The sequence below is a fragment of the Narcine bancroftii genome, chromosome 11, assembly GCF_036971445.1.
Source record: "Narcine bancroftii isolate sNarBan1 chromosome 11, sNarBan1.hap1, whole genome shotgun sequence".
NCBI classification, from domain to species: domain Eukaryota; kingdom Metazoa; phylum Chordata; class Chondrichthyes; order Torpediniformes; family Narcinidae; genus Narcine; species Narcine bancroftii.
The window spans coordinates 45,368,333-45,394,351 of NC_091479.1; the positions used below are offsets into that span (position 1 = coordinate 45,368,333).

The following is a 26,019-nucleotide window of genomic DNA, read 5'->3' on the forward strand; positions in this document are numbered from 1 at the left end:
ATTTTTCCTGATGAATGGGAAGTGCGTGAATTTTGAGAATTTCCTCCTCCTATTAAGGTTGGCCAGTTGTGATGGTTTTTAGGTATGAGGAATTTTTATTGCTGTTCCCTGGTGAATGCCACAGCATCTCTATTAGGACCGAAATGAGGAGGAATTTCTTTACCCAGAGGGTGGTGAATCTGTGGAATTCATTGCCACAGAGGGCAGTAGAGGCAGGTTCATTAAATATATTTAAGCGGGAATTAGATCTATTTCTTCAGTATAAGGGTATTAAAGGTTACGGAGAGAAGGCGGGGATGGGGTACTGAACTTTAAGATCAGCCATGATCTCGTTGAATGCCGGAGCGGGCTCGAAGGGTCGAATGACCTACTCCTGCTCCTATCTTCTATTATTCTATGCCACTGTTTATTACCACACGTTGTGCCGTCCTGATCTCCGCAGTCGTGGGATTATCTTTACGTAACATTTTCCAATCATTTTGATCTATTTTTCTGCCTAAAACATTTTCCCACTTTCATCTTGATTTATGCAATTGTGTGTGAGAGTCTGTGAGACCATGTGTGAGTGCATGTGCATGTGTACGTGTGTTTGTGCACATGTTCATGAGGATGGAGGCGTAGGTGCATGTGTGTGTGTGTGTGTCTGCACGCCTGTGTGTGTATCTGTTCATTTGTGTGTGTACATGAATGTGTGTGTGCATGTTTGTATGCGGGTATATGTGTGCATGCACTTGTGTGTGTGTGTGTACATAAGTCTGCATGCCTGTGTGTGAGCGTGTGCAGGAGTGGGTTAGTGTGTATGCGTGTATGCATGTGTACATCTGTATGATTGTGTGTGTGTTTGTGTGTGCGCATTTATGCATTCACGTGTGTGTGTTATGGAGAGGCAGCATCCAACACCAGGTGGCGCTGCTGCACTCATGTTCAGAGGACACACTACCTGCCAATCAAGGTCACCCCAAGCCATCAAGGTGACCCTTGCAATTGGCCTACCTAAATCACCAGGAGCTGCATTCCAGCCATCCCAGCCAGACGCAGCCCTGACCTTCACCCAATTGGCCCACCTAAATCACCAGGAGCTGCAGTGCAGGCAGTCCAGCCAGATTTAACCCTGACCTTCACCCAATTGGCCCACCTAAATCACCAGGAGCTTCAGTGCAGGCAGCCCGGCCAGACTCACGCCTCACCTTCACCCAATTGGCCCAACTAAATCACGAGGAGTTGCAGTCCAGGCAGCCCGCCCAGACTCAGACTCAACCCTGACCTTCACCCAAATGGCCCAGGTGAATCACCTCGACTGGCCCCTGTTGAGCCCCTGGACTTGGCTTCGAGCAATTGACCACAGCAGCCAATGGGGCCCAGCCTGCCCTGAGTTACTGGCCCTCCCAGTACTGCCCCCAGAATTAATAAGGACCATGTGCCCCTTTAGTCTGCCTCTTTCGAGTCCTCGTGGCTCATAAGTAGCACCTTCCACACTGGGTTGGGGTGAGACTCGAGGTCAGGTAGCAAGAGCCGTATCTGTACCGGTCAAGGGGTGGGGGCCCGTAGTATAACCTTGATCCTGTCTGTTGAATGTGTACGTTCATGTAATTTCATCCAGTCTCTGTCAGTTTTTCCCTTGTTATTGGAAGTGTATATTTACCCCCTGCGTAATGTGTATGTTGAGGTTTGTCCCGTTTCCATCCCCGAAATAAACGTGTGCTTTGTACCTTTGCTTTGGTCTGGTTCTTAACCTGTGGGACCCACACGAACCTGACAACAATGGAGGAGGGAAGCAAAGTATTTTATCAATAAATGGAGAATCAAATCACAAGAAAAAAAAGACAGATATATCCAATCAGAACATGGCAAGAAATTAATGTAGGGAAAAAAGGTAGGGATCTCAAGAAAAGTACCAGTGTGTCAAAATATGAACAAAGGCAATAAAATATTAAATTTGGGTTATGACAGGGGTATAAGATATTTTGAAGATTGCTACACGGAAGAAATTCTTCAAACAATTAAACACAAATTTGGAGTGGCCAATGGGACCTTCTTCTGTTTTCTCCCGCTTAGATTGTTCTTAATATAAAGATGGGGACCAACATTGACCCCACTTAAAATTAGTGAAATGGAACAAAGAGTCTGGATAGGGAATACACCCAAATTTATCAGTGAAATGTAAGATGCTCTCCTGAGAGAAAATTCAAAACCAGGATTGCAGAGTTCACAGGAAAAAGATGGAAGTCGGACTTGGATTTGACGATTTCAGAAAGAAGCTGGTCAGATTGGTGTAAGGACAGCACAACATCAATTAGAAAAGCAGGATATGGACTGGTTCAGTCTAATATTTTACACCAATTTTATCTTACCCCAGAGAAATGACCTAAATATCAGAAATGTGTTTCAGATGTGGGAAGGATGTTTTCTAGACATCAAATATAATATGGGGAAAAGGATTTATATAAATTGAAACAAAGGTGGAAAGAAGATTGAAATATACAAATTCAAGAATAGGGTCAAGATTGTGTCAAGAGTGTTACAAATATGATTAATGCCAGATATAAAAATAAAAATCTCCACATCAATTCTGCTATACTCCATATAAATTAAATGGACTTATCTCCAATTATTCCGAGAAATGTTTTCAATGTAATCAGGTGATTGGGACTTTTTTTTCCATTCGGTTAGGACCTGTGTAAAAGTGGAAGAATTTTGGAAGGATTTCAGTAAATTATAAGGACAAATTATGAAGATTAAAATACAAAAGAATGCGAGAATATTTGTGCTTGGTCATATATATGAAGCAGATACAAAACTGAAGTTGGATAAATATCAAACAAACTTTCTGAGTCCAGCCATAGCAGCAGTGAAGAAATGTGCAGCACTAACGTGGAGAGCAGAGAGGTTTGTAACGAGGGATGGGACATTGAAATGCAAAACGGTGTCACATTAGAAAAAAAATAACTTCTGGTTGAACGAATCAGATCAGGATCAGTACATGGATATGGAGAATAAAAGTCCATCCACATCCTCCACATCACCCACTCTTCTTAGTTCATGGTTAATAATTATTAGCTAGAAAATCAAATAACTCTGGGAATAATACCTACTGTATAGATTGAGGTGTTTTCTCTTTCTCTTTCTTTGGGGAGGAGGAGGGAGGGGGTGGGGAGAAAATAGACCAAAGGTTTTGGATCATTTTGTATTCTGTTGTTATAAGATATTCTCTTTATTGAGTTAATGCTTGTATTGATGTAAATGATAAACAAAAATAGATGTGGGACTGAGACAGGAACCTTTTGATGGGCCAAAAGGGTGAAGGTGAGGCCATTTTGGCAAGACATCACCGAATAATTAACCATGATAACAGGAGTGGCTTTCACGGGCAGTCCAGAGTGCTATCATCTAGGTAATGTTATGGACGTCAGCAACAAATTGAACAAATATACAATCTCATTGATAAAAATAGCATTGGCTGGAGCAAAAAAAAGTGGCGCGATCTCTTGGACGTCGGACTCCCCTCTACTTATAGCAGAACGGACGGTAGAAATGGATAGCTGGAAACCCATGGAAAAAATCATATCTAACTTAAAGAACAAATATGACACTTTTGTAAAGATCTGACAGCCAGACCTGGACCACATTGTGGCCCAGATATAGACATAAAAAAGAAAAGGGACTGTAAATGCAACTATTATATTTATTTAAGTGTGGTTTCCCCAATTGGATACTATAACTTTGATGGTGAGCGGATTCATTTGTTTGGAAGGAGGGAGGGACGGAGGGACCTTTTGGCTTTTGTTTATTGTTTGTAAGAAAAAGTTTCATATATTATGATATTGAAACATTTATTAAGTATATTTTTGAAAATATTCATAAATAAATGTTCATCCCCCAGGGCTGAAGCGGCTTCTGGAGGTCAAGGAGGTCCTGCGCGCCCCATAGTTGCCTGGAGATGGGGATGTACGCCCAGATGGCGTCGTCCTGGGCTGAAGGATGCAGCGTGCGGCAGTCGATGGCGGACAGAGGCATGGAGAGCATCGGCAGAGCGGCCTGGTAATTACCTGTATTGACTACGTCATTCTCATCATTATCGGGAGTCCTCCGTGTCATCCACTGCCTGACCCAATCTGGCGTCAGCACGTGGGGACCCGCTGTGTGGCTGTCCTCCTTCGCCACTCATGTTCATTGTGCCGGGAGAAGTGACGTCATTGCAGATGGTGACATCGACATCATTACATCAGCCAGAAGTGACGTCACACCATGAGCTGGAAATGACGTCGCTGTAGTTGTCGCCAAGCGGCACTGTCAGGGGCGGGGGCTGGTCCAGGTGCTCAGGGCACACACGGCAATCGTCGCTGGCGGAGCCGGATGCTGCCCCTTTGTAGTCAGGGAAGGCAGAAGTTGTAGCAGGGAGGTCATAGAGGGCCGCTGAGCTGCCGGCTGGTTTTGAGAGACATCTGCTGCAGCGACATTCTCCTCCCCAGCTCAGTCTAGGGCTGCAGCTGCAGTGTGAGAAGGCCATGAGGGAGCCTGGGGGAACCTGGAATCGAAGGCTTCGATGTGCAGGGCTGAGGTTTGCTGGGTTCGGACCACTTCCACTGTTTTAGTTAGGGTGTAAATATTATCTTCCAGCAGCTTCTGCTGGATGGCCCTCGAGTGTAGCCCTCAGATGAAGGGGTCCCGGATCAGCCTTCCCCGGGTTCAGCCAGACACGGTCAGGCCAACTCTCGCATGTGTCCCAGGTAAGACTCAGCCATCTCCCCGGGTTGCTGGGCTTGGGAGCTGAGGAGGTATCTTGCACAGAGCACATTCATGGGGGGCTTGTACAAGTTCTTGAGAGTGTCGATTGTGCTCTTGTACGTGGAGCAGCCTTTCGTGCCTGGAAGTCATGGGGACCCAGCTTTGACCGGAGTAGGTCCAGCCTCTTCTGATCTGAGTCCAGGATGCCGCCTGCGTGTGCCTCAATGATTGCCTCGACCGTGTGCTGCCAGATCTCGAAGCATGTCTGGGCTTCCGGGACGACTTCAAGGCTCCCTGCACTCAGGAGTTTTTCCATGGCAGCCATGGGAAAATTTTGTGGATTAAATTGTGGTGCGCTGTTAGCCAGAATCAGACACACACAAGACTGTACAACAAGCTTTAAGTCACAAAGACTTCCACAGAGCCAGGCTGGCTGTAGCTGTAGTAACTTTGAGTGAGCTTTGGGAGGCTGGCGCAGGCTTATATCCCATAGGGTGATTGACACCCGATTGGGTGGGGCTTGATCCATTCAGGCCGACTGATTGACAGCCGGCCAGGTGTTGTCCAGTCCCCTTACCCTCCTGCAGGTACAGAGGTTTCCCCCTGCAGTAGGCCGGTGGTGTACCTCCACAAATTTCCATCCAAGCAAACCTTCATCAAAATCTCCTCGTCAGGGTCACATGATGTAGTGAAGTGAGACGGACGCTGGCCCAGGGGCTCTCCAAACACATACATTTTACATCTTTTAAACACCCTCAACCCCACTTTTGGTCAGACAGCTGCAGTATGGACCAGAGACCAAAGTCGAAGCAACTAGATTCAGCTATTGAGCAAATTCCAACATCTGTGGAGAAAACTATTCCCGGGGCTGGCTGCCAAGAAAAAGGAGTCCAAATACTTACAAATAATGAGGGAAAGAACTTCGATCAGCAGAATGACATAAAAAGTAAATCTGCAAGCAAACACTGTAAGGAATTGAAATGGAAACCTCCAGAACAGATCGAGGTGTCTCATGGTGATGAAAATGGCAGGGTCACTTCGAGGCCTGCTGGTGAAGTCAGTGGCCAGTCCACCCGATAGGAAAAAAAACCTGCAAATTGATATTGCCTTTCTATAAGAAATCCATCTTCCCACACAGGAGCATAAGAAACTGAGGAAAGAATCGGTAGGACAGGCATCATCGTCATTCTTTCACTCCAAGGCCAGGGCGATCAATAACTACACTTGGAGAGACGATGATTGATCCACAAGGCTGAGATGTATTAGTTGATGGTCAGATTTACTCAGAATCCTGGATACTTTTAAATTTCCCTCCACCTAACAGTGATGATTCTTTATTCAGGATATTTTTCTCAGGGTATCGGGGGAACGACAAAATATACTTGGAGGGGTGGCTTTAGTTTTTGCTGGATCCTGTTCTGGCAAGTCAACCTCGACAATATCCCGAATAAAAGTAGCCAAAACTACCTTGGCTTTTCTGAAAGATTGAAATTTGATAGATGTGTGGAGGCCAATCCCCCCATTATTCCTCGACTCGGATTGGCCTTTCTTTGTTATCAACACAGTAAATTCAGAGAACATTCGTCCGAATAGTAGTCAAGAGAACTTGGAATGGACCTTCCCACTGTGGCTGGAGTCTTTCGGTTTTCCAGGTCTTGATGAGGATCCAGTCTCCTGGTTCCACCTTGTGTAGAGAGAAGTCTAAGTGCGGTGTTTGTGTCAATAGTCCCCTCTTCCGTAAATCTGTAAGAGAGCGTGACAGTGCCTGTAAATAGTTCCTAACAAAAATATCCCCTTCCCCCAAGGTGGGACACCCCTCAACTTTACTCCAGAAGGGAAGCCCAAAAATCATTTCATAAGGGGACACCCCCACATCCCTGCGTGGGGCAGTACAAATTCTCAATAAGGCCAGGGGCAGACACTTTATCCAAGGCATTTTGGTCTCCACCATTAATTTTCAAATTGCTTTTTACAGGCTCGGTCCCAGTTGGCATAGTTATTACACTACTTCGTTCCGCTCTCGTGTCCACCATAAACACCACCTCTTCTCCCTGGGGACCAATTTTCAGTTTTACCAAGGGTTCCCTCTTATACTTGGTCCCCAACACCCGGAACCCCTGATTCATCACCTTCCCCCTCCAGATTCATCACCTTCCCCCCCTCCAGCAGCAAGTTTCCCTCGGGCGCCGTGGGCTCCTGGGGAACATAAGGAGGGGGGAGGTTGTCCAAAGTTTCCCACTTCTTTTCTCCCGCTACCCCCAATTTAAAACATTTTGTTAAGGATCCTGGCCAGGGAACCCAACAAAATGCATACGCTGACTCTTCTTGATTCACCTTTGGTCTCGAGTTTACATATATGTTTAATGCTTGTCTAACCCAATCCTCGTCGGATCCGAATTTCGGCCACCAGACCGAGGAACCTTTGATAGGCTGTTTCGACCAAAGGAGACAATATTGAACCATCTTTCTCTTGTCTTTGTCTCGATATCGTCTACTATCCCAATTTTCAAACATTCTCCCCAAAGGGCTGTCAGGAGAAACCCCCGGGAAAAGTCCCGATCCCTCAGACGAGCCCTTAGACTTTCTTCCTCCCATTTTTCCCGCCTTGATCTGTTTATCGTGGCTGAGGACCCCCTTCGTTTTCGGGACCCTACTCCCTTTCGTCTCGGTCGCCTCGTCAGAGGTACTATCCCTCCGTCGGTTCCCGCCGAGGTTTCCCTGGGGTCTATCCTAAGGTCCCACGACGGGGTCCTCATGCCACCCTCTTTACACCTTATTTATATTTTTACTCCATCATGACCGTTACCTGGGTGGTCTCGTCCGTCAATCCCCACACCACAATCGTAAGTCGTCACTTACCGGTGTCTTCCTGGGGATTGAACCATCACCCCTCTCCTTTTCGTCTTGTCGTGTCACCTTGTCCGGATACCACTAGCTCAAGCCGCCCGAGGTGACGAGCAAGGGACTAGGAGCCGCTGAACTGAGCGGGGTGCACCACCTCCGACGTCCCCCTTTCTCGCCTCCCCCCACGGCCGAAGTGTAGATCCCGGACGATCCCCCAAATTGTCAGAAACACAAATTCTCACAAATGAGTCTCTTTAAGATCGGTGACACGACAAGCTTTATTCACAAGTCTGCAGAGTTGGACTCAACCGGCTTCTCGCCAAGTCAAGCCCCGATACATACAGTGCATTGTTTTTTATACAATTTGCTTGTCCTTCGGCATCTCCACTACACTGCTTTAATTGGTTAGTTTTTGCAGAATCATCCTGATTACTGTTAGTCACACACACCACGATCATTCATGACCTCTGCTCACACCAAATTCTGTTTTTCACTCTTTATCAATCTTTGGCTCCTGCATGTCTCTCTGTAGTTAAATCTGTTGCAAGTCTGTTGTAACATTTTCCAGCTAAACTCTAGTGGTTAGCCCCCTTTTATGACTAATCATCACATTTTAACTTAAACCCTTTTTAACCCAAATTCTCTATCTATAACAGCTGTGACATCACTCCAGTTGACAGCAGCGGGGAGAGAATAGAAGTAGAGCTGCCAGTGTAATAAAGGAGTCTTTGACTTTGATTTCTTGAGTGTGTGTCCTGCTTTCCACACTTCACAGTAGCGCGCATGCTCCAATTACACATCAAATGGTCTTCCTCATTTACATCGTGAGTCACTTGTATGGTTTCCTTACCTAAAGCGTGAGAAGTGCAGCAAAGATCGTCAGACTTGTTTCTGGTTTGTTTTAAGCAGGTGATAGGAGGAAACTTTGAATATGGATCTCTTTGTCGTTGGGAACGAGGGAGATGACCTGACAACATTATGAGAGGACACGGCAGCACGGATCGAGAGAGGATAATGCAAAGAAGCCGAACACCAAGTGTCACAATTTACCAATAACCGATCAGCTGCTTAGACTTGAAGAAGTGTCTTCAATGAAAATGTAATATCCTTGGAATTCTCTCCCCAGTTGAAGGTTCATTTGAAATTGGGATCCATGGACTTGTGATGAGTTTATTGCCGTACCCATACGTAGCGGGATAAAATGCAACAAACTTAGATGCAGATACTTTGAAAAAAGTAACAGGCATTAAATTGTAAGTGGTAATAAATGTGAAGGAAAGATTGATAATAAATAGTCTCCCTTGCAGTTGGGGTACAATGTATTGGTTGAGATCAGAGGAATCTTGGAGCCAGGACAAAGTGATCCTGTGTTTTCCAAGGATTTGATTGAGTTGTTGGGGTAGTTGTAAGTTGACGGGCCAAATGGTCTGCTGCTCCTTCCACTGGCTCTGCTTTCTGTCTTGCGATGCTGATTGGGTGCGCCTGTGTGTTCGCTCGCTCGCTGATTGGTTGCATCAGTTGCACGAGCCAATGGGTTGATTCGGTGAGGCCGCTATTGGATTGGACGCTGTGTCGGGTTGGATTGATGGGCGGGTTCGCGGGCTGATTGGCTTTTGCTGTGAGGAGGCGGGACGTTGGCGGCGGCCTCGCCTGCTCGGAGTCCGTCGCGTCGCCGCGAGCGCAAATTGGAACAAGTTAGTGGCGGCGCCGGGACCTTCCTCAGCCGCGCGGTCCAGCAGCTCGCCGGGCCCCAGAGCCGAGGCGTCGGTGCAAGGCCTGATGGCGCCGACAGGAAAGAAGGAGATTGGCGCATGCGTGGTAGGTTCGCGACTTGGTGATCGGCTCGCGCATGTGCGGCTGATGCGCATGTGCCAACGGACCGCCAATGAGCGAACCTTTTGCGCAAGGGCCAACCGATGACCCGCGCAAGCGCACTGAAATTAAGATGGCTGCCCCCAGCCTATGGACCCCCCAGACGCTGAGTCACAAAGTCAATCCGCACATTTTGGGTCTGACGTGTCCTGTGTCTCTGTTCTCGTTTGTAAAATCATTTGATTTTAAAAATAGGCACCAAGACTTCAGGACTCCTCACACTTGCGACCATGGTGGGATGTGACTGATCCATCGGCGTCCATTACGGTCGCAAGTCGGGAAGGACGTGTCGGGGTCATTGAGTCGCTTCGGAAGGGATGGAAAACCAATCATTTTTTCTTTGCTTCCCAATGCTCATAGAATGTGTCTGATTCCATCCGTTTTTCCTGTTGTAGCATCACATTATTCATAAAGTCAGATGTTATTTTTTAAAGTTGTGTCTCTTGAACAATAATGCTCCAATCCTTCTGATCCTGACGTACCATGTGTTTAAAATGTAATGTTTCTCAGTTACTTGTCCGAATGCCTTGAAAAATATAGGAACTTTGATGTTAACAATACAGAGTCAAGATTTCACCAATCCTTTTGAATTTATGATCTCTGGGATTTCTGGTCATGTTTTCTATTTAGGTTGGTGTATCTTGCAGGCCTGTTTGGTTGCAGCAAGTAAGAAGTTATCGATTGGTAGCGTCCACTGCGGCAGCGCTACCAAATAAAGAGACGTCCACACAAGGTAAGTGTAAAACAAAGACTGGCTTTACTGTTTTAAATTCCCCACGTCTGCTCGCTGGCCCGGCCACTTCTGGTGACGTGCCCCTGACTTCCAGCAGTGACGTTGTTGCATCACTCGCTGGCCGGCTGGCAGCTACGCAGAAGTGTAGGGCTCCTAAGCCCATACATGGTGCTAGGCATGGGGTCCTTCTCGGTAGTGAAGGGGAGTCCGTGCCAGTCTTGGACTGTCCAAGTGTTGCAGTGATTTGGCTTTTTTTCCTCGCCCGGTCACTTGGTACGCTACAATCTCAATGTTTTTAAGGGGGAAATTCTTTCAATGTTTCATTCACCTTTATTACAGAATTCTTCCTAGATTATTAGTGTAACATTGAATGTTATGGATTTTCATGAACAGGGATCATGATTTTACTCATAATTTGGTGAGCAAATGGATGGGACATCTTTTACTAAAGCCCCATGGGAATCAAAATAAAAATGAAGTGATGTAATTAGGAAGGTTTGTTGACTCTTTTTTTAAGCAAGATGTCAGGATGATTTTCATCTTGCTTGCTTAATTAAAATGTGATTTGTCAGTTCTTAATGGCAGCTGCCATATTGGCATTGCAAGGAGAGATGGGAAATGGATCAGGTCCTTGGTGGTCCCAGTAATGCAATGCAGAAAGATGTCACGGGGCTGAATGTGGTTTAGGGAGGGAGAGGGTATTAATTTTTAGGAAAAGTATGTGGCCAGCCACCTATCAATATTTTCCTCAAATAGAAACTCCTGCTGGTAGAAGCCATTTCCTACTTTGAATTGGCCCAATGTCATTATCCAAGAAGATATTGTTATGGGCCCAAAGGATCCCAAAACCTAGAAGCAATAGACATTCACCAAGACAAGTGGTTTTTAAAACAGAAATTTTTAATCAAATTTAGACATGAAAATAGAATGAAATTTTAATTTAACTCTATACTTAACTAACCCAAATTAACCCCCTTCTAATTCTTAGTGCACATGTTTGTAATGTGTATAAATTTAAGAAAAGTTCTTTGGTTCACTGTTCAACCTCACTTCTCCTTCTTCCAAGTTCTCTGGATGCATGCAATTCTTCTGCTGTGCACAGAATTTAAGATGTACAAACTTCACCAGGTTTTGGTGCTTGAAAGGTAAATGTTTACCACTCAGGATGGTTCTTGTAGGGGTTTTAGAGAGAGATTTGTTGTTCCAGGATTTCCACAACTGAGGTACCACCATTAGTCACCTCAATGTCTCGCTGATGAAACTTGCCCCGTCAGGGTTTTCCAGATGGTAACTTCTTTCTTCTCGCTACCACAGAGTTCATTGCTCACAACAGGACTTCTTTCTTCTGCTCATGCTGTTATATAAACAAAACCCAGGTGTGACTTTCCTCGAAGCACCCCGCAGAAAGGTACTTGAAGTCATCCTGGCTCCATTTCCAAACAATGGTCATTCATTTTATGACATCAGTTCGATAAACACCTACTTGTGAATGTGAATAATATTCTCCAGAGATCTTCAATATTTCTTCAGTCTTTCAAATAAGATCTGTTTTAAAATGTGTGTGTGTATTTTTGTAACCTACACTCAATCTTACCAAAATCCCAAATATTACCAACTTCTCCAAATATATTTATCAATTACAATAACGTAAAGAGCATTTAAGAGACTCTTCGACAGGCATACATGGGTGAAAGAAAAACAGGGTTGAAGCGGGCGCATAGCACGGTATTACAAACTTCCACCGTCAGTGCACAGACTTATCTGACACATCGTGGGCTAACAGTGCTGGGAGGAAAAGAACAGTGAGTGGATCAGATGAAGGCCCCTGCCTAAAAGCGTGGGGCACTCATGGCTCGTAGCCTTAACCTGCTGATCCTGTGGACCGGAAGGTATTCACTAACGAGCTAATTTACAGGCAGGGAACAAAAGGTCTGTGTATGTCTGCAATAAAGCAGTATTGCGTTGACTACCTTTGTATGTGTTTGCCTTTATTTAGTAGCTTCTACCATAGTAGCTGCTACAGTGTATTATTCTTTTGTTAGAAATATCTAGATCAGTACAACATCGTGGGCCAAAGGGCTTGTACCGTGCTGTAATATTCTGTTATTTCTGTTATTGCTTGACTTTGAATATCTGTTGTAAGCTCTGTGAGATTTCAATAATGTAGCAAATTTGCACAGCATCATTGCAGTCAGGAGTTTGTATCTCCTGGTTGACTTGAGTTTTTTACCTTTTTACACAATGCTTTATAGTTCTGGTCAGTAAGAAAAGAAATATTGTGCATGTTAAATATGTCATTATGATTGAAAGTAACACTGGAAAAGAGTCAGTAACACCAAGGTAAATAGCACCCTGTTGTGGCTGGTGCAATTTCCTGATGGGCAGAAGTTATCACTCAGTGGCTACAGTGATGTGAAAATGTGGGTAAATTATTTTGTATATGATTTATACATGGAAAAATTAGCTGTTGTTTGTTCCAATTTCAGGTAGGTGTGGTCGCAAAGTGGGTAAGGATAGAAAATAGTTGGGGATCAACAATTGGGGCTTGCATTTGATGGCGTGAAAGTCGATATGGATATTCAGAATAAGGCTAATCTGATTAGGCAAGCCACTGGCTCTTATACTTCCACCAGTGAATCTCGAATTGAATTTTGAGTCATTTACGGTGGGTAACTTCAAAGTCTGTTGATTGTAAGACTAAATTAAGAGCCCTTTTGCCCCTGGCTGTGCTGAAAGATTGTTTTGTTTATTAACTAAATCTTACTGAGAGGGAGAATAGACAAGCTACTTTCCTACTCATTGTTGATATATTTTGCAGTAAGATCTTTCAACTAATTACAGACTCCTAATTACCACATGCAATCCCCAGTCACTTTATCATTTCTGCCACCTACGACACGATGGAGTCACATCTTCCCCTCCCCCCTTTCTGCTTTTACCAGGGACTGCTTTCATCCTGTCATTCTGGTTTGCTAATCTCTCTCCACACATTCCTCCCTATCCTAGGGCACTTTCTCCTGCAACCTGCATCAGTCACCAAAATCCATGGTCCTAAGCAACCATGCTCATGCAGGGTAAAGTTTCACATTCACCTCCTCCAACCATGTCCGTGCCCTTGATGTATCCTCTGTGGCAGGAAACCCAATGCAGAGTAAATGACAGATTGGCTGAGCACCTCCACTTTGATCACAATGGCCATCTTGGCTCATGGTCACAAGCCATTTTAAGTTCAATTCCATCCCCACACTGTCCTTTGTCTTCTGCCTCCTCCATTTTCAGGGTGAGGTCAAATCCAGAGGAACCATCTTTTATTGCATTTGTGACTCGAAGGTATGAATATGGAATTTTCCAACTTCATGTAACCTGCCCACCACCCCTCCCCTCCCCCTTAGGTTTCACTCTCTCTCCTGTTGATTCACCCAGTTCTCCTTGTATTCTCCCTTCCAAACCAGATGACTTATAAATGTGGGCAGAGAAATGGCAGATGGAGTTTAATCTGGACAAGTGTCTTGCACTTTGAGAGGATTTGTAGTGTTGTTGCAAAGAGGGATCTTGGGGTACAAGCATGAGCTCCTTGAAAGAGGCAATACGTGTAGGGTGTTAAATAAAGTATTCTTCATTGAGCAGGGCATGAAGTATAAATGTGGTTAGGCCACATTTCGAGTGTTTTCTGCAATTCTAGTTGCTGCATGACAAAAGGAGTTTATCAGGGGGTTGCTTGGTTTAGAGCATTGGGTCTGAGGAGAGGTTGGACAAATTTGGAGTATTTGAGGCTGAGAGATGATCTGGTTGGAATTTATCCAATTATTTTAGTCCTGGAGAAGGTAGATTTCTTCTTCCCCCACCCCCATGGGAGATGTAAAAATACTATGATGCCTATATTGAACATGAGAGGGGAAAAGAAGAGAAGTGAGGCAGGGTTTTGCACAGTGCGGTGGAGGTTTGGCACACGCTGCCAGGATAGTGGTGAAATCACCACGATTTAAGAGGCATTTGGTTGGGCACATGAACAAGAGGGAATGGGTGATGTGTATGGACCATGTGCTGACAGATGGGATTAATTTAAATGAGCATCATGGTCACCTCAGACATTGTTCGCCAAATGGCCTATTCCTGGGCTGCTCTGTTGGGTGATGATTCATCTCTTTTCAAGAATTGTTGCCGATGGGCAGTAAACTTTTCACAGAAGTCTATCTCCAATGAATGTATTTAGAACATTTCCATGAGTTAATTCCTGGTAAAAACACCAGTTTATCATTCAAGCTGTGTAGCCACAGCAATAATGCAAAATTTGAAGGCCATCATTACTGAATCCATTTTAATCAGCCTTCACCTTGTACAATGTTCAGTTGAGACAAGAAAATCAAAATGCAACTTTTAACCTCTAGGAAAGATGAGTAATCCTCTGTACCACAGAATTATTTCTGAAAAAATATTTGGAAAATTTTGTGAATTCAGCTTCCAAAGAGGTGATGAAGAGGAACCACAACAAGATTTTAAAAGATTAAACCCAGAACATTTATTAGAAGATGTTCATCACAATAAACATGTTCAGGTTCAGTAATGATCGATTCTGGAATGGCATGTGGCAGTAATAAAAGGAATGCAGGATAGATATATTCCAAGGATAAAGAAATTAATGATTTGGATTGTGGTTTAAATGGTTTTGTGCCCAAATTTGCAGAGGTCACCAAGATAGGGGACAGAGTAGGAAGTGTAGAAACCGTAAAGTTGCAGAAGGATTTAGACAGATTAGGAAACTGGGCAAAATGATGGCAGATGAGATTTAACACCAAGAAATGTTCAGTTGTACATTTTGGCAGTGGAAATAAACAGGAAGCATACTATTTGGATGGGATGAAAATTCAGACCTTGGATGTGCAAAGGGACCTGGGTGTCCTTGTGCAAGGAAACCTAAAAGTTAATGACCAGGTGAAATTGGTCATGAAGAAAGCGAATGTTATGTTGGCATTTATTTCAAGAGGAATGGCGTACAAGAGTAAAGAGGTGTTGATGAGGCTCTATGGGGCACTGGTGAGACCTCATTTTGAATACCGGGTGCAGTTTTGGGCCCCCAATCTGAGAAAGGACATGATATTGTTTGAGAGGGTGCAGAGGAAAGTGATGAGGATGATTCCCAGAATGCAAAGTATAAAGTACGAGGAATATTTGACAGCTCTTGTGTTGTATTGATTGGAGTACAGGAAATTAAAGAAGAAAGCTCATGAAGACATTTTGCATTTTGAAAGGTTTAGATACGGTGGATGCAGGTAAGATGTTTCCCTTGGTGGGTGTATCGAGGACAAGAAAATAAGAGGTTATCCGTATAAAATAGAGATTGGGAGTAACTTCTTAGCCAGAGGGTCATGGATCTGTGGAACTCGCTGCCTGTTAACAGCAGTGGAAGGCAGATCATTGGGAGTATTTAAACAAGAAATATACAAGTATCTCGTAGTGAGAGCATGAAGGGATATGGGGAAAAGGCTGGAAATTGGAAGGAGTGTCGAGTAGCTTAGGTTTACAGAGCAGACTCAATGGGCCTGGTGGCCTGGTTCTGTTCCTTTGTCTTGGGAGCTTGTTCTCATTTGAGAGAGATTATCGAAGGCAACTGAGAAAAATGGAAACATTCGAGGCAGTTGTTGGAGTAGGTTCTTAGTTTGGCATCTCTCTGTAAAATTCCAAACCTGTCTGTCACTTTGGATCAGTGCCGGTCCCACCAACCCCTGAAGAACATAGACTTTCTAATATGTCATGTGTTCTTTCAGCTACAAATGATTCTCTTAATCAAACGTGGCCAGAGGTCACTCACATTTCATATCAGTCTTGCAATCATTTTGGGTGCGTTTTCAGTTGTAAATGTGGCAAATTCCATTTTGGGAGTGGATTTCTTGTCACATCTTTCAGTGATGTATTTGAAAAAACATTGTGTGGACTGCAGCTCTTGAATGCAAGTGAGCTGCATTTGTTGTCCTTCCAATGCCATCTGCTGCCTGACAAGCCTTCAACCTGACTCCTGCCCTTTCCGAGCCTTGCTCAAGTGTTTCGTGACCCCATTGTAACAGTGTACAGACATGCAATAAGCCACCATATAAAGGCAGGGTCGACGAAACAGGCTTGTTATACTCCCAGATTATCTTAAAATTGAAAAATTGGATTGGCAAGAGTTGGGCGTAGTCCACAGATCTGACAGCTGCTGGGCTTCACGGTTGCATATGGTTCTGAAAAACTAGGGATTGGCGGCCTTGCAGAGATGATCGTCCCCTGAACAATTCCACCGTGCCTGACTGATACAATATTCCAAATTTACAAGACTTCTCAGCAAACCTCTATGGCAAATATGCATTTGCCAAAATAGATCTAATACGTGCTTACTATTAGATTCCATTTGAGTCTTCGGATGTCACGAAGACAGCAGTGATGGTCCCGTTCGGCATGTTTGAGTTTCTCAGAATACCATTCGGTCTATGGAATGCAGCTCAGACATTCCAGTGGTTCATGGACCACGAACTCACTGGCCTTGGGTTTGTTTGGTGCTTGTGTTGATCAAGGATATTCTGGTTATAAGTGTGGATGAAGAGAAGCACAAGAGCCACCTTATCTCATTGTTTCCGAGGCTTGAGGAATGTGGCATCGTGATCAATCCCAGGAAAGTGTTTCTGGTGCTTTTGATCTTGTATTTTTGGGACGTAGAGTTATGGAACATGGTATTTTGGCTGATGAATGAGAAGTGCGTGAATTTTGAGAATTTCATCCCCCCATTAAGGTTGGCCAGTTGTGATGGTTTTTAGGTATGAGGAATTTTATTGTTGTTCCCTGGTGAATGCCGCAGCACCTCTATTACCTCTTGCTGAACGACTCAAAGGATCTGATGTCTGCTTCAAAAAGACATTATCTTTGGGAGATGATTTTTTTCCAGCCAAGCGGTCACCGGCTCAGGCAAAGTATAGTACATTTGGGCAAGAACTCGTAGCTATCTATCTCGCAGTGAAACGTTTCTGTTTTAAAAAATATATATTTATAGTTTTATATACAGTTCAATATAATAATAGAATCGTATCCAAATGATACGTTCAATGATCAAAATAGAATAAAAATTAAATGTTGTACTGTACATAAAAGTGAGAAGAGAGAAATAGTATAAAGGAAAAAATACAGATCGAGGTGCAAAGCTCCTGTGATAACTATTCCCTCCCAAAAGGAAAGGCAGGATATTAATAAAATAGTAGAATTAAACCAACTTGATAAGGTTCAACCATTAAGATTAAAGAAAAGTGGTGGTGGGGTGGAGAAGTTAAAACATTAGATATCCGAACATATCTAAATATGGTTTGCATATTTTGATGTATGTATCATAACCATTTCTAAATGACATATTAGAAAATGTCAATTTTGCTAAGGGAATACAATTTTGCATTTCCTCACAATCAATTTTAAGATGGGATTCAGATTTCCATGGAATTGCTTTTCAACTCCTGGCCACTGCCAAAGTGACTTTAAAAAATACTTAATTGATTTTTTGAGAACTTGAATTAGGCTTCTAAATCTTTTACATTTCCTAAAAGTAAAAGCTCAGGTGTTGATGGGATACATGATTATAATTTGTTCCAAAAACTTGCACACATCTTCCCAAAATGATGTCACCTTGAGACATGACCAGAGAGAATCTATAAACGTACCAATTACTGTGCCACATCTAAAACATAAATTTGAAAAATTTGGAATAAATTAATTGATGTGGAATTAAGTATAATTGATGAATAAGTTTATAATTAACTTATCTATCAAAAACATTAATTACTGTCCCAACAAATGTCAGACCAGCAAAATGGGTCAATTTCAGTTGTCAAATCCAATTTCCATCTTTCTTTTGATTTATTCAAGTCTGGATTTGGAGATACCTCTTGAAGTAGAAGATATAATTTGGAAATAATTTTATTTGTAATTCCCTCATGAATCCCAATCTCCAATTCAATATTTCAACTTTTTATTGGAAGGTCATCCTTTGACCATTTGTACAGACCACCAGCCTCTTTTGTATACTGCAAGTACAAGCACACATCTCTACTTGCCCAGATAGATTTGGCACTTGGACTTCATCCTACAATTTTCATTGGACACACAACACATCTGAGGAAAGGCGAATGCTGTGGCTGGTGCCCTATCCAGGTGTGACATTACATACAACTACTGCCATTGATTTCACTGCCATGGTTCATGCATGGCACACTGATCCCGATTTCATCCGGTGAAACCAGATCAACTCTGGTCTCCATCTTCAAGATGTGACCCTGGATGAATTGGGTGAAGAGTTGGTCTGTGATTTTTTTCCCCAACAGGAAGGACTATGCCATTTGTGTGGGTGGCTATGAGGCAGGAGATTTCTCTTCACAATCTATCTCTTCCTGGTAGAAGAGCATCTATCAAACTGGTTAAGGAACATCTTACCTGGCTTTGTGTTAAACAGAATGTTGGATTATGGGCAAGGACTCACTTGCTGGGTCAACGACCGAAAGTCTCCAGGCACATGAAATTCAAGCTGGGCGAATTTGTTGTTTTGGATTCCAATTTCCAGCACGTGCACCTTGTGGCTTGGAAGGTCCACTTCTGCCATCTTTGCAATGTACTTATCTGCTAATGGGTGAGGACAGGACAACCAGGTGGAAGGATGAAATTTCTATCATTGGCATCTCTGCAGAGACAATTGCTTGGGCTTTTGTGGATCATTGGATTCCATCTTTTGGTGTTCAGGGGACAATGACAACAGATTGAGGGTTTCAGTTCGAGTCAGCATTGGTTTGAGTTCTCACAGAGCCTCTGGGCACTACATGAATTACGGCTAAGTATTTCAGGCTAACAGCCTCTTTAAGCACTTCCATCGTGGGGTGGGGGAGGGGGCTCCGGCTTTTTCCCACTGTTCAAAAAGTATGGGGGTGTTGAAGGTAAATTGGGAGGCACAGGTTTGTGGGCCTAAAGGGTCTGTTACTGTGCTGTAACTAATCTTAAAGTATCGCATTGACTCTGATATGTCACTAATGTAAATCTTGGTAGTAATGGTGTGTATGATTCAGCTTTGTCTTGATCTCTGTGGCTATTGGTCTCGTCTCTCATGTGGAACCCTATAACTTGGGTGTTTTGGAATTACCTTGTTGTGAGCAATATATCTGAATGAATAGCTTCACTAATTGCTCACCATGTTAATATTTAAAGTCCATCTATCCTTGTTTGCCAAGTCTGGACTGGAAAATTGTAAATGTTACTCCACTCTTTAAGAAGGAAGAGAGGCAAAAGACTGTAAATTTTAGACAACATAAAAAAAATTATTATGAAAATTATGTTATCTTTTCCAAACAAATACAAGCTTTCTTTATGCCAATGATTCATATTTAAATCCACATCATTTATCCACGTAATCGCAATACATTCCCCAACCAATGCTAATGTGAACCGAATAAATTCAATATGAGATTTATCCATTCTTAAACCCATTGTTAAAGTTGTAATATACACCATTTTAAAAAAGCAGTGGATCTAACATTAAAGTAGTCTCAAATAAATCCACCAGAAACTCATTAATTTTTTTCTCCTAAAAGACTTACTTTATCACACAACCAGACAGAATTGAAAAAGAAAAGTACCAATTTGAGTCCCACAATGAATACATAAATCCAAATGACTAAATCCATATCTTTTTAACTTTTCCGACGTTTAATACAACTGATGTTGAAAATTATAGTTCACCAAATGTAGTCACACTATCTTCACACATAGTAGTCCATTCTTCTTCGGATAATTTTAAGGATAAATCTTTGATTTATCTAAATCCAGTTTAGCCATTTTCTCTTGCAACAAAGAATACATTTCTGAAATAAATCCCTTTCTGCCCCATTTACAATTAATTTTTAAATTTAGTTAACTTAGGCATGTTCGATTCCCGCCCAAAATTCTTCACTACTGGAGCACGTACTTTAAAATATGCAAACAAAGAATTTAATGGTACCTCAAATTTTCCCCAAGCCTATCAAAAGAAAGAAATATCCCATCTTCAAAACAATCTGCAAACACTTGAATACCTTTCAAATGGCACATCTTTAAATACTGAGATTATTCATCAAGAAGGGTATGAATTTATCCTGATATAATGGAATTTATAATGAAACCTTATCTCCAGTTCCTATTTCCTGATTTATTTTATACCAAATATCACATAAATGTCATAATACTGGCACATTATAATAATGCAAAAGACGAGGAGTCCATCAAAATATACATTGATGTATAATAGAATGAGAAATCTGTGCAACTGCCTCTTTCGCCCAGCGAGGAGGTTGATTAACATCAAACATCATATTAATAAATTTTAACTGATAATTAACTAATAGTTTAATGAATAATTCTGAAAATGAGACCATTGTAGTCTCGAAAGCATATTTCCCTGTCAATGTTTGCAATAATACTCTAGTCAATATACTTTTCTATAAAAATATTCTGATTGCTGCATAACTCTTTAAAAAAATATGTTTGGAAGTGAACATGGAATTGATTGAAAAAGACATTGAATACAAAGAAAAATATTCATTTTAGCACAATGCACATGTGTCATTTATGTCAAAGGAAGACCTTTCCATTTAATTAAATCAGCTTTAATTTTTGTCTTTAGTAAAACATAGTTCAATGTACACAAATATTGATAAGCCGCATCAACCAATACCCATAAATATTTAATTTTCTTAGTCCATCTAAGCTGTGTAATCTGTTTACCAGCAGTATAATCTTCCTCTGTAATTGATAATATGTTCCTCTTATCCCAATTAACCTTATAAGCAGACATTTTTCCATATTGTACCAAACAGATTTGTAGATGTCATAATGATTGCTGAGGATTTGTTAAATATATTAGTACATCATTTGCAAACAAATGAATCTTATATCCTCTTCATTTATTTTAATCCCACTAATTTTATAATTTTGTCTTTTAGCCTGGGCTACCGGTTCTATCATCAATGGCGACAAAGGACAATATTGCCTTGTGGAGCGTGTTAAATTAAATGTATCTGAAATTTGTCCATTCGTCACCATACTCGCCAAAGGATTTTTATACAAGGCTTTAACCCAAAAAAGGTAAAAATTGTCCAAACTTATACCTTTCAAGTATTTTAAATAATAAAGTACCTTACAACTCGATCAAAGGCTTTTCCCACATCTAATGCCACTATTGATTCAAACAATGTCTTGACACATTAATCAACGTCAACAGTCAAACAATATTTTCAGAAGAAAATCTATTCTTAATGAAACCTGCTTGATCAACGTATTAAACATGTCAAATACTTTGCAAGTCTATTAGCTCATGCTACCACTTTTCAAACATACCCACTGGTCTGCAGCAAAGGGAGAGTTTGCCATCTCGGGGTACATACCCTGCACAAAGATGCTCTGCTCAATGAATTTCCCGGTATTATCTCTCCGAATTTCAGTATCTCCAAAACAGTACATCGAGGGCCATTGCCAACATTTCACATTCTTTAGCCGTCCTTTATGGCCATTGGAGATGAAATAGCATGCATTGTTTCGAGCCACACGGCACTTCCAATTTGTTTTGGAGGGTCGGCATTTCACTGTGTTCACAGACCACCAGCCACTCATTTTTGCCTTCAGCAAAATAACGGATCCACGGTCAGCAAGACAGCGGGTGTTTTAGTTTCTGGTGACGGTTCTGGAGGGGGGGGGGTTATGTAGCAGTTGTCTTGTGGGCCGAGTGGGCAAGGTTCTTTGGCAGGCGCGTGAAGTCATAAGACAGACAGCTGGGAGCTCATTCATTTAATTGACTGCCCACGTGTGGTGCTGTGTGATGAGGAATGGCACATTGATCTGTGGATTCTCCTGCCGAAAGGCATGGGACACTCTCAGGGCTTAATTTAAACCTGTGGTCCTGTGGATTGGCAGCAAACTCATAATGATGTTCCACCTTGACCCATGGAGCCTGGGACATGCAGTAAATTAAAGAAGCCTGTAAAGTCTGAATAAAGCAGTCTTGTGTCGACTAGCCTGGTGTGTGTGTGTGTGTGTGTGTGTGTGTGTGTGTGTGTGTGTGTGTGTGTGTGTGTGTGTGTGTGTGTGTGTGTGTGTGTGTGTGTGTGTGTGTGTGTGTGTGTGTGTGTGTGTGTGTGTGTGTGTGTGTGTGTGTGTGTGTGTGTTGCTTTAGTAGCCCTATCGAAGTAGCCGCTACATACATGAATATTTGGGGTGATTATCACACTTAGGATACTTTTCATCCATCTCACAGCCTGTGGGAAGAAGCTATTCTCCAGCCTGTAAGTCCTGATTTTGATGATGGACGTGGTTGAAGATGCTGTTCACAAGATCAAAATGGTCTTTTTACAGTTCCTGGTGCCCTATTTGAACAACACTCCCAGTAAATGTCATCTACAGAAGAAAGAGAGACCCCAGTGATCCTCACAACTCTGCATCATTGCTGTCTGATGCTTTACAGCAACTAGACCATCCAATGATGCAGCCAGACTCAACTGCGCTCCTGTAAAATCTCAGGATGAGAGGCATTGGCCTTGACCTCCTCAGCCTCCTTGGGAAGTGTAGACCCTTCCTGACCGATATGGAGGAGTGATTGTTTTGTGATTTAATATGTGTGCGGTATGGATAAGAATTTTACGTGATTGTATTGTCTATTCTTGCTCTTTCACTATCTTTAGTGGATAGAAGTAGTCATTGTACTTTAGGATGTACAATCATGTACAGATGGTCCTTAAATAGCCATTTGGCCCAGATGTCTATTCAGTCCAAGAATACTTTCGACCACAGGCAGATTTTGAACAATAACCCCATTCATTCTGCAACAACTGCCACTTAATTTTCCCAGTTGTTCAATGGTAAACTAGATGGAGAAAACACCACTGTCAACTCTTCTACCTTAAAGGAGTAAATATATTGAAATGGGCAGTAGATCAAGAGATGGAATCAGTGAAATCAGACAGAGGTGAGTGGCTGCTTAAAATTAGAAACATTCGTGTTCATGCTATAGAGTTTAAGGCTGCCCAGGAGGAATATAATGTGTTTTCTATAAGTTTGTTTGCCCTCACCCTGGCGAAGGATGGGGCTAACGGACATGTTGCAGGAAGGGTTCGAGAATTAACATAGTGGGTCACAGGAAGCTCAACTTTAGATCCACAGAGCCCAAGTGTTTAGCACAATGGCCACCCAGTCTGTATTTAGTCTTGCTGATATTGAGGTCAACTGAGTCATCCAAATGTAGGAGATTAGGATGGATGGGGTTCATGTGAAACTCTGCCTCAAATGGAAGGTCTGATTGTGGACTTGGATGGAGGTGAGAGGAGATGTAGGGACAAGTTTGGCAATTTCTGCAGTTCCAATGGGGAGTGCATCAGGTGGTGGTGGGTGGAGAGGGTAGTGCCGTCATGGGAGTCACAGAAAGATGTGCCCCTGTGAAAAGAGGATATGAGTGGAGCGGGTTAGATGTTGCAGGTTAGATGATGGTGCTGAAGTTGGAAGTTTCCAAGGATAACGTGTCAGATGTGGCAGCTGATGGGTGGTAAGTGAGAAACCTGTGGGATTCTGTCCTTGTTGTGCCGGAGAGGAGATGGGGTAAGGGCAGAAAGAGAATTGGAGATATGGGTGCAGGCTTTTTCAATGACAGTATGGGGGAATCTACATTTATTGAAGAAATAAGACATTTTGGGTGTCCTGGAGTAGAAGACCTCATCTTGGGACTGTTACAGGCCCAGAGGACCCCAAAACCTAGCAGCAATAGAAAATCACCAAGACAAATGCATACTTAAGCAAACGTAATTTTTAATTTTCTTTAAACAAAAAATAATCAACCTTTAACTTATCACTATTAATGTAACTCCTAATTCTAAACGCAGGTGTATTTAAAGTGTATAAAGTTCTTTGACACTCCTACAAGTTCACCGGTATCTATCAATTCTTATACTGTGTACAGAATTCAACATTTATGACTTTTCACCAAGATTTGGTGCTTAAAAGTAAATGGTTACCCTCCAGGAAGGCTCTTGTTGGTTTCAGAGATGGATTTCTTGCTCATTGCACACACAAAACTGATTCCCTCTGATCAGCCACTTTGGTGTCTTGCCAAAGAAACTTTCCCCATCAGGGTTTTCCAAATGATAACCTCTTCTGCAGGTCACCATTGAGTTCCTTTTGTTTCCCTTATTTCAAGTGAAACGCCATTTCTAGCCAGCCATTTCCTCTTGTATGGACAACAAGGTTTTTCAACAGGCTGAACTGAGAACTCACAATCCTTCTTCAAAATGGGGTTTCAACAACATGCCAGCTTGCCATCTCACTCTCTCTCTCTTTTAGAAAAAAACCTATTTGGTGTCTCCTCTCTGCTTGCAAAAGCACATGACCTTCTTAGAACAGAAAACTTCTGAGTCCATGTATTTGTTGCTTTAAAAACAATAATCCATTTACACCTGCTTTTTAAATTATTTAGCAAAACACACAGTCTCCTTGTTTTGTTTTTGCAAAGGCTCTCGGCGCCTGCATGACTCACTCTCAACAAAGCTCTTGCATTTTAAGTAAGAGATGTTTTGCGAATTGTTAGTGTTTGTTTGTGACCTACACGACTCCTACAATCTATCCATCAAAAACATATCTATATACAATATAAAATATATAATCTGTCACAGGACAGATGCAGTAGAAGAGTTGTGATAAAATCAATGGTGTCCTTGCAAAAACAAAAGTGGGAAGAGATATAATCCAGGTAGCTCTGGTGAGTGGAGTTTGTAATAGTTTGAAACTTGAACCTCTCTATTTCAGGAGACAATTTACTGTCATGTAATTAAAAAGTGTCATATCACACAAAATTGCTTTTTTTCTGCTGTAAGACAGACAGATTAGCCATTGGCAGAAGTTGCCTGAAATGCCTCTTGCACTCAGAGAAGGAAGCAAAACAGAGTCGTGCTCCCCGGCCCCCCCCACCACCACCCCAAACCCTGGGCCAAGTCACTGAGGGTCTGTGGATTCTATTTCAGTGCTCACAGACCAATCCAAGTCATTGGCAATGTGAGCTCCAGTTTTTAAACTCTGGCATGATTAGGAACCATTTAGCACTCACTCGTATCCCAAGTCTGATACCTGACACCCTTTTAGCCAGTTTTGAACCAGTCTCTAGAAGTCCACGACCTGGTGTTAGTTCCTTGACTGCTTTGTACAGAGGCCCACAGCCTGCATGGGTTCCTCTCCTCAAGACACCAACAGCCTGCCACCTATGTGGGTCCTTCAGCTGCAGAACCCCTCATCGGTCTGCTTCCTTGGTCACTGACCTGTGGATTGAATTCTCTGCTCCTCAGATGTTGGTGGGGTGTGGTCTTTCTGTTTTCTGGTGCCCCGCACTAGTCCTCCGATTTCCCAGCGTTCGCGGTGGCGAAGAAATCTAACAAATCTAAATAACAAATTTTCAATGTAGAGGAGAATCTCACATGTATGGAGGGATGGAAAGGGCATTATTACACTCTTATCCCAGGTCTGATACCTGACACCCTTTTAGCCAATTTCCAACCAGTATTTAGCAATGCACGGTGTAGTGTAAGTTCCTTGATTTCTTTGTCCAGAAGCCCACAGCCTGTGTAGATTCTTTTCCTCAAGTTACCAACAGCCTGTCACCTATGTTGGTCCTTCAGCTGCAGAACCCCTCATTGGTCTGCTTCCATGGTCACTGATCCGTGTATTGAATCCTGTGCTTCTCAGATGTTGATGGGGTGTGGTCTTCATGTTTTCTTGTGCCCTGTGCTGGTCCTTTACTTCCCCAGAGTTCGCGGTGGCGAGGAAATCTAACACACCTAATT

The 26,019-nt window shown here is 42.7% G+C and overlaps 1 protein-coding gene and 1 long non-coding RNA gene across 4 annotated transcripts in view; one reads left to right on the plus strand and one right to left on the minus strand.

Annotated features, from left to right (window-relative positions):
• Positions 1–3,813: 3,813 nt before the first annotated feature.
• Positions 3,814–9,399, minus strand: LOC138745744 (uncharacterized). 2 transcript variants are annotated; one of them, XR_011346474.1, is made up of 2 exons: positions 7,585–9,399; positions 3,814–6,468 (listed from the first exon to the last, which is right to left on the minus strand). It is a non-coding gene; the product is annotated as an uncharacterized lncRNA (long non-coding RNA). The 2 variants fall into 2 exon arrangements; XR_011346475.1 differs by having other exon boundaries at positions 7,532–9,399.
• LOC138745743 (endophilin-B1-like) overlaps positions 9,138–26,019 on the plus strand; it is a 57,530-nt gene continuing 40,648 nt past the window's right edge. The window contains exons 1-3 of one of the 2 annotated variants that reach the window (XM_069903014.1): positions 9,138–9,263; positions 10,072–10,174; positions 21,151–21,292. The gene's annotated coding sequence lies outside the window, so the exon portion shown is untranslated. Of the gene's footprint in view, positions 9,264–9,524; positions 9,579–10,071; positions 10,175–21,150; positions 21,293–26,019 lie in introns of those variants that run through there. The other variant, XR_011346473.1, reaches the window with a different exon arrangement.